Here is a 10,000-nt window from a genome sequence, read left to right as displayed (position 1 = left end):
CACACATATATATAAATATATATATATATATATATATATATATATATATATATATAATATATATATAAAACACACATAGAGCATGGTTCCCAAAAGTAGTCTAAATTCCCCTAGCATGGCAGCGAGCATGCGTGCATGACCATACTTCCCCTTCCTCGCCGAGGCGTCCGGCAAAAGGCGCAAGATGGACCGCTCAGGAACTCCCACGGAAACACATTTTTCGGGACAGTATTTTTACATCTTCTCACGCTCCCCGTTTTTCTCCTCATTCCGGATATACCCCCGACATTTTAATATTCGACAAAATTGTCTTAATTTTCTGCGAATGTGCATGAAGTCAACCGGGAAATATCAATGGAAATGGATATAAACCTCGTATTTCTTCCATCCGTTTTCTTTCAAAATCTCTTTCCCAATGCCTTTGCAATGGACAGTCACTGTGGCAGCAAGAAACAAAGGCAACTGGAATCACTTCGAGTCACTTGCACTTGCAGTTCCTGCAGAGTACCTCATTGTAACTCAATGTATCTCACTGTGCTTGCGCGCACGGTATCTTACGGAACCGACGTCAGTCGCACCTGAGATAACTCCGGGTGACACTCCCCGTGGTCGGGGGTTACGTCAATAGCAGGCGAGGCTTCGTGACGTCTCCTGCAACCCTTGCAATACCACCAATTAAAACACTTCTGTCGGTATTGCATCACAGAGCAAGCAGATCAGAGTCACAGCCGCGCGAAAAGCAGGTACGTGCACGTCCATTCGTACTTTTTGGGTCTGGCGTGGGCGCCGCGAAATACACCTTGTTGGCCCGTGCGTTGCGGGGACCAGACTGCACTCTCGCTCTCACCCGGCCCTCGCCTTACTACACTCTCTCATTCACCCGCTCACTCGCACACACGCCCGACGACCTCTCCCGTGACCGCGGATACGCCGTCGTTCCTAAGGATACTCAAGAAACGGGCGAGGGCTGGATTATCGGACTATAGATACGAGAACTTTAAGGAAAAAAGTGGCTGTGTTTATGTAATTTGGGTATGACAAGTCGCTGCTATTTCCACCTCGAGATTCACTATCTCTCACCACCTCGCTGATACATGCTTATCGAGTGATAACTAAATGAAGAGGAGATAAGTGTTTATCGGGCTGTTACGCATAGGGAAGCCAATAAAAGAAGCAGGTATGCGGGTTGGAGCAACCCATCGCCATTGCAGGCGCGTCGTGGCCGAGGGGCGCTGCGTGCACCGGATCCCAAGGGCCTTCCTGAGGGGCCGTATGGTGCAAGCGGCGCGCCAGACGACCGCAGAACCGCAGGTGCTGCTAATGCTTTATCCAAGCAACTTTTGCTATTGTTGTAGCCCTCCCGCCCCGAGAGAGGCCTACCCACCCAAGGGAGGGCGCGGGAGGGTCGGTCGACTCGGTAAACAAGGTGGGGCCAGGCGCGGCCGCGGCGTTTACATTCACTTGTAAACACTGAGGTCCGGAGGGTGGGCAGGCGGGGAGGTGGGGAGGTGGGAAGGCGGGTGGGTAAGTGGGTGGGCAGGTGGGCGGGCAGTTGACTAGAGAAGGGAAGGGGGTTTGGGTGACCTTGCTCTCAGCAAAAACCCACCCTCTCTATGGTCAATGGTCAGGGGCAGTCTGGCGATCCACACTGACCTGTCGAATCGGCGTCTTATAAGGCTTTTGTTCGCCTAAAGACTCTTCAAGTTCACAGGCGGTTCGCCAGATGGTCGTTATGTAGATCAGCGACGACGACCCCGTTTCCAGACGAAGATCGAGTGCCTTTCGCCACTTCGAGGTCTCCGCCTCTCATTTTAGTAGTTCATAATTTTTCAAAACTAAATAAATAAAAAAGCACATACATATAGAGACCACAAGGGAACAAAATGAAATATCAATAAATACAATACCTCTAAAACTATTCTCCTTCGCAATAACTCCCCGAGAGAGATGACGCCACACGACCTGAGATGTGTGACAGTGTGACAGAATCTCTAAACGAATCAAGGTGTCGCCCAGGTAAAAGGCCATTCTACAAATTCATCTTCCTTTCTTTCAGTCACATAATCTATCAGCGACAATCCTGGAAAATACAATAAGCATCTCTAAAAATAACAATTTTCCCCTTCTTGATGACAGGACGAACACGAAATAGAATCAAAAATACACGGCATCCCATCATTCAAATAAGTACATCTCCCACACCGAGCGTTTAGGAGATGTGCGATCAACAAACTCGCTCCAAGTGGTATTACCAAGGTGTCGGAAACGTATACATAGCCTATCCATAACTCGTTCCGCTATGACGCCTTTTTCCTTGCGCTCTTCCCTTCCCCCTACTACATCCCACAATCTCTACGACTTTCTTCGTTCTTCTGTCATAATCACTTATTCTTTCTACGTTCGACCTCTTCTCTTTCTCCACAACTCTCCCCCAACCCCTTTCTCCTCTTCTCCCTCTCCACATCTCTCCTTCTCTTCTCTCTTCTCTCTCTTCCTCTCTCCTTCTCTCTTCTCCCTCTCTTCTCTCTTTCTCTCTCTCCCCTCTATCTCTCCCTTTCCCTCCTTCTCGCTTTCTTTCCCCCCTCTCTCTTTCTCTCCCTCTTTCTTTCCCTTTCTCTCTCTTTCTCTTTTCCTCCCTTTCTCTTTCCCTCCCTCTCTCTTTCCCTTCCACTCTCTTTCCCTCTCTCCTTCTCTCCCCTTCCACTGGTCCTTCCCCTTTCAAATATTTCTTCATTCTCTTTTCATTCAGTCTCCCTTCTTGTTTATTTTTAAGTTTGCATTTCTACTCATCTGTCTGTTTGCTCGCCTGGTCTCATCCCCGCCCACTCCTCGATCTACGTACGTCCTCCTCCGCATCCACCCTTTCGCTAACTCCCACCCACCCATCTATTCCACCCTTTCCCATGCCTCTTCCATTTGCTTCACTTATTCTCATGCAACAGTCTATTCCACCTCCTTCGCTTCCTCCCGTCCACCTATATCTACTCCTCCCACTCATACTAACCATCTCCTCCTTCCCGACCATCTCCTCCACCTACTCCATCCCGCCTATCTACTACATCCTTAATCTACTCCCACACGCCCACGTAACCATCCTCTCCACCTCCTCCCTCCCGACCATCTCATCCACCTCCTCCACCCACCCATCTCCACCACCTGTTACCCGCCCATCTATAACCTCCTCCACCCGCTCACTCCTCCCACCCATCTCCTCCACCTACTCATTCGGCCCTCCACCTCCTGAGCATCCACACACGCCTAAAGCATCTCGACCGGCGCAGTAACGGCCAAATCCTTTTCCTCTGAACCTCAAATCCTATAATCCCAAAGCATTCATCAAGTCCAGCTCCCGCCACTCTAAGCCTCGCCAAAAATCCCGTGCTTATTTCTCTCCAACTCCAGCTACAGGCAAGCAAGCACGCACGCACTATGTTTTTAGGCCTGTTTCCCTCCATTCTTTAGGACAATAATTTTTCCCCCTTTTTAAATTGCTTTTTCGAGGGTACATTCTTATATTTGAAATAGCAAGACTGGCTGTTCGTTTTCTTTCCGTTTAACACTTTTTTTATGATTTCGTTTACTTTATTCGGTTTTACGTTTCCTTCGTATATTTTTTACTACGTGGATGTTTTCCTGTTTCCACACCCTTTCTATTGCTGTCACACGCACGCACACACACACACACACACACACACACACACACACACACACACACACACACACACACACACACACACAACAACACACACACACACACACACACACCACAAACAACACAACACACACAACACCCACAAAACACACACACCACAACACACACACACACACACACACACACAACACACACACACACACACACACACAAAATATATATTTGGCAAAATATTCCAAAACTTTGTAAATTATGAAGATTATAACATATATGAAGATAATCACATAATTAAAAAGATTAGATAGGTTAATAACACTAAACAGGATAACATATGACGAGTGACTACGAATGTGACAATATAATAATGAAAATGATGATGATAAAACTAATAATAACAATAATAAAACAACAATCGTAATAATAATAACAATAACACCAACAATAACAAATACTACTATTATCATTATAACAACATGAAACAACAGCAATAATTACATAATAACCATATTTAAAACATGATAACAAAGAAACAAAAATATAAAACCGAAACAAAAAACAAAACGACAATGGCAAACGGCAGAGAAGGACAAAAGAACGGACACAGAGATGACAACTACAGAGGTGGATATGGCGACTGATGGCGGAATCAACCACAAGTAAGGGTGTCGAGTGTCCAGGTATGGGCAGGCGAAGTGACAACACACAGCCACGATCTCTTACATAACGCTGTGTCAGCCCCCTTCGCTCTGATGCCCTTTGGACGTGATAAATACAGCCTTGGATTTACCCGACTCTTGTCTTCTCCGTTCATATCATTAATCGCGTTATATCAGGTTCATCTTCACACCTCGTTATCAATTATGTCAACGTAATCATTTCTCTTTATGCTTTAGTTACGTCGAAGCATTCTGAAATGTTCCGTGTTTGGATAATTTTATGCAATTTCAGTGGTAAAAGAAACAGGAAGATGTACTCACCAAACGGATTAAGACTGGAAAATACCGGACAAGAAAGTCACTCACCTGGAAAAAGAAAAAAATAAATAAAATATTTAAAAGCACAAAGACAAACACACAAGTGTAACTCGTGCTGGCTGGGGGAAAGATGATAATCAAACTTAATAATACACTCTGTTAAATGATTTTCTTTCATCTGAATTCTGATTCTATCAAGCAGCATTGTCATACAACCTATTAACGAATATTTCTGAATGGATCCTCGTTTTCTATGATCTAGTAGTGTTTCCCCTGCAACCAAATCCACTCATTAAAAGAAAACTATTCTTTTTGAATGGATAACTTAAAATAATTCAAGCATGAATAAAAAAAAAAATACATTCTTCATATTTAAATGTGGTATAACTTGTGCTAAACGTGGCCTACATCATGCTTAATGCATATTTGATCATATTTCATGTGTATGTACGTGTATATACCATGAGCGCGCGCGCGTGCGTGTGTATGCGTGTATTTATTTGCACATCAGTCATTCCAACACAAATTTCTCGACTGAACCACATACAAGGACTTTCAACTTTTAGTACTTTGACTTCCCCTCCTTTTCCACTTTCTACTTGCTTCGCGAGGAAAATGAAAAGAAAAGAAAAGAAAAGAAATTAAAGAAAAGGCGGAGACAAAGGAAAGCCGATGAAGAGTGTTAGGGAAATTACAGGCAAATAATACGAATGACGCGAATAAGATGAACAATAGACCAAAAATAATAATAACCAAGCAAATAAATAATAAATACAATGGGACAAAAGACAATGAGGAAATAAATAAGAAATAATATATGAGATAATGGACAAAAACAAGAACAAACACTGATGATAAGGAAAGGAGGAGGAAAGGAGGACGAGGAAAAGGAAAAGGCGGAGAAGGAGGAAGGAGGACGATGATGAGCAGAAAAAGGAGGAGGAGGAGGAGGAGGAAGAAGAGAGAGGAGGAGGAAAAGAGGAGGAGGAGGAGGAGGAGGAGGAGGAAGAATAGGAGGAAAAGGAGGAAGAAGAAGAGGAGGAGAGGAGAAGGAGGAAGGGGGAGAGAGGAGGAGGAAGGAGGAGGAGGAGGAGGAGGAGGAGGAGGAGAGGAAGGAGAGGAGAGGAGAGAAGGAGAGAGGAGGGGAGAGAGAAGAAGTGAGAGAAGAGAGAGAGGAGAGAGAGAAGAGAGAGAGAGAGAGAGAGAGAGAGAGAGAGAGAGAGAGAGAGAGAGAGAGAAAGAGAGGGAGAGAGAGAGAGAAACAAAATGCATTAAAATTAATAAAAAAAAAAAAAGTCAAATTTCTCGAAAAAAAAAACACAAACAGAAAAAACAATAACTCTACCACACAAGAACAGCAACAGAAACAGAACTCAATAACAACAGCAGCAACCAAAGAGCAGATTCGGGTTAAGTAGCAGCCGTGGCAGAGCGGCCGAATTACGATGGAAATTATTATCATTTTCCTCCAAGGCTTACGCTTTGCCTTGCTAACGCCGAGCTTCGGGAAATAATTGTCACTGATGAAAAATATTAATGGTGATGGTGGTTGCTGTGGTGGTTGCTGTTGTTGTTGTTGTTGGTGGTGGTGGTGGTGGGTAGGGGTTTCGGAAGGGTCGTGATGTTAGTGGGGGATGATATTGTGGCTGTGGTGGTTGTAGTGCGGCGATGATGGTGGTGGATGAAATACAACCACAATAGTTAACAACATTCCTCAGAACTACAAACCACACACACACACACACAAATCAAACTCAATAGCAGCGAAAGAAATAATAAAAAAGGGAAATTACAGAAAGGAAGAGACAAGAAGAAGGAATTACAGGAGCAGCAGCAACAGTAGTGATTCCAAACCAGTGTTCCTGAATTCCAATATTTACGGAAAGGAGGTCTCGGCCAAAGCAGGAATTGCGTGACACTCGACAATGGCATTCGCCAGGTAATCTATAAATACCCACGGTATTAAAAAAATACAGTCGTTATTTTCGTGTTCTTTTTTCTCCTTACGGTAAATTTCATGAGTAAATGGAATGAATCCAAAGATATAACATACATGCATTTTATTGCATTAGTTTATTCATAGAAAATAATAGTAGAAAAGAGACAATTAAGCAAAGGAACGAGCAACCACGCGATATATGAATGAAATAAAATAAAAGAGAATGAAGAATCAAGGGAAGCAAAACACAACAAAAGAAATACTAAGAAAAGAGAACTAAAAGAAACAAGGGAAAAATCTAACACCAAGCCTTTCCTAAACTTCTCTCAACACAAGTAATAATTACAAAATAAGTAAATAAACAAACAAACAAGTAGAATAAAATAAAATAATAATAAAAAAGGCTATAAGATAAATAAGATGACACAACTTCGGCGAAATGTGGCTGGCGAGGAGTGGAGGGAGGGGGGTAGGAGGGAAGGGGAATGTGGAGGAGGAGGTGGTGAGGGGAGGAGGAGGAGGAGGAGGAGGAGGAGGAGGAGGAGGAGGAGGAGGAGGAGGAGGAGGGGAGGAAGGGAGAGTTGTAGGAGAGGAGGGGAGGGGAGGAGGACGTAGGGGTAGGAGGGGAGGGGAGGGCGTAAGAGGTAGGAGAAGGAGGAGGAGTAAGAGGAAGAGAAGGAAGAGGACAAGAAAGAAGAGGAGGAGGAACAGGAGGAGGAGAAAGAAGAGGAAGTAGGCGGTAGAAGGTAGGCGAACGAGGGGGGGGGGGAGATGACAGACGAAACAGCGACCCCCCCCTCCCTCCCAGCATGACGACCTTGGCAGCAGCTGACCCCCCGCCCCTCCAGCAATACATTCTCGAAGCATGACGGCGAAGGCTCGCGTATTGGGGGGGGGGGGGGGGATTTGGTCATCAGAAGAAGGGAAAACCGAAAAATGGGAAAGTACGTACTGCAATATCCGTTAGAGAGATACGTAAGAATACTATGCAATATATGTGGATGGCAAATTATTTGAAAAGTATCTTACAGAATTCTGAATAAACATCAGCAAACAATAGGCTTTAGCCTAAATACAAGGAACTTTAAGAATCTATATTTTTTTACATAAACGCAAGGAACTAAATGAATCTACAAGCTTTAACAAAAAAGAAACAAAACATCAGGAGCTATTACGAGGACATTCGCGAAGATCTTCGACTCGACAGCTGTCGGGATATATCAACAAGTCTGCCAAAGGGTCAGAGTCCGACAGGAGATGTGCTGAAAGGTCTCCTGAGACTTCTTGGGAGACGATACAGGGTCATCGAGGCCGGATCTTGTTACCGCAAGCACCCTCAAGTAATTTCAAACATGATGAGATAGCGTTCCATGTGGTATCGAGAAACAGAACATAGAGAATATATTTTTTTTCCTTTTTTCCATTTTCCTCTTCGTCATTCCGTTTTTTTTCTCATTGTCCCCGCCTCCTCTTTCAACATAATACTCGGGTATTACATAACGTGTAATCTCCACACCCAACGCTAGATATCTGAACTTCCGATGTCTCACTGTAATTTTGTGTCCTTCATAAACAGTCAGTAGTTTAAGATCCGTCCTTGGGGAGTCTTGACGAAATTGATCTATACAATACCGACCCCTTTGATCTTCCCGTGCAGACAAGACCTTCGCCAAATTATCAAACAGACCCGAGGCCCAGAACGCTAGACCGTCCAGATGCGTCATCAAACTTACTTACAGGTTCTGAACACCGCAGAGGTGCCATGCTCCGAGGCTTCAGGAACCACCGGGGACTTCAGGAACCAACCCGGAGGAGGGCGACACATGCACCACTATCGAACGACAGACAGTGTATGGGAGGAAGAACGTCGCCGCGACCGTCCTCTCTCGCCACCACTACCACCGCGACTCCACAATACGGTAAGACGAGAACCTCAACATGGAAAACCCGTCTGACGAGGGAGCGACGGACACGCTGGATGGAGCCGCGAAGGAAAGGGTGAAGGGAATGGGGGATCTCAGTGCCACCGAATAAAAGGGGAATAGAAGGGGACAGGGAAAGGGAAAGGAAGATAAGGTGACATAGACACATACATAGAATACAGGGATAAAAACAGAAAGGGAAGAGTAGGAAAGGTGACACAGACGCATACACAGAACACGGGGATAAAAACGGAAGGGATAGGAAAGGGAAGCTCACCCCGACGTCCAGGATGAACAGGGCAATAAAAAGGGGATGAGAAGAACAGGGGAAAGGAGCTTTCACACTGCCGACGAGGCACACAATAAACACGAGAGTAAAAGAGAGAGGAAATGACGACGGAGTTTACATTGACGGATAAACACAACGACCACGGGAATAGATAAGAGAAAGAAAGAATGAGTCAGGGAACGTCACCGTGAAAACACGAAACTAACCTTCTGAGTTACATCACTTACCCTCTTAATTTCAGGGGATGAATGAACAGGAAAGCATGAAAAAAGGTAAAATAAAGGGAGAAGATAAAGATCTGTGCTATAAAATTAAAAAAATACCCTTAAGGTCAAATCCATTCCATTTGCAAGGTCCATCGTAATCGAGATTCAACCTGTGATGAGTTCTAACCCGGAAGGATTTTTCGAGGACACGTGCTCTAATTCCTATTATCATTATTTCCAAATTACGCCGAAGGAAACAATATAATAACAAACTAAACTAAACACAGACAAAGAAAAAAACTATAGTCATAACGCCCATGATAAATATAAACAAATGAATAAAAAACAACAATTGTACACCAATTCATCTTTAACTCCATCTCTATTTTTAGAACAGGTACAGCCTCCCGGGGCACGCGAGGGGCGGAGTGGCGGCGCTACAATAACAATTACATTACGGCTCTTTTACGACTGTTTCTCACCTGGCTATTACCTGTAACGGTTCTCTAAGGCGACGGGTATTTTTGCCAACGTTGCGTCTCTCTTATCTGATAAGCAGTAAAAATCTGGAGACTGATTACATATATCTGCGCCTTTCTGAACGCCAATTAAGCGATTTAAAGTAATTCCAATGAAACTAAGATAAATTTGTTTTAAAAGATGTGTCTGTCAATAATTACGTCTTGACAATGTCTGTTGGAATACGTTTTTAAGACATAGAAGCCTTTTTGCCTGAAGTTCATCACAACTTTAAAAAGAAAATTCCAGATACAGAAACTTATGTAAACCGACACACGACACACATACAAGACTGCTGCGACTGCAAGACACAATGGCATACATACAACTAGCCTACCAATTACTGAATTACCTGTAATTAACATTCCTCTTTTACCTGATTTATATTTCTCTGCGTCTCCCTTTTTCCCTCCTCCTCTACTTCATTCCCTATTTCGCCCTCTTTCTTTTCTTTTCAGTTCTTTTCTTCTTCTTCTCTCTCTATCTATCTTTCATCTCT

The 10,000-nt window shown here is 44.0% G+C and overlaps 1 protein-coding gene across 1 annotated transcript in view; it reads right to left on the bottom strand.

Annotated features, from left to right (window-relative positions):
* The window catches only part of LOC119595550 (mucin-19-like), a 107,728-nt gene extending 106,893 nt beyond the window's left edge, over positions 1–835 (bottom strand). The window contains exon 1 of the mRNA XM_037944668.1: positions 766–835. The gene's annotated coding sequence lies outside the window, so the exon portion shown is untranslated. The remainder of the gene's footprint in view (positions 1–765) is intronic.
* Positions 836–10,000: the final 9,165 nt, after the last annotated feature.

The sequence above is a fragment of the Penaeus monodon genome, chromosome 36 (assembly GCF_015228065.2).
Source record: "Penaeus monodon isolate SGIC_2016 chromosome 36, NSTDA_Pmon_1, whole genome shotgun sequence".
NCBI classification, from domain to species: Eukaryota; Metazoa; Arthropoda; class Malacostraca; order Decapoda; family Penaeidae; genus Penaeus; species Penaeus monodon.
Note: the sequence above shows the minus strand (reverse complement) of the source record. Positions and strands in the feature narration are given on the sequence as shown.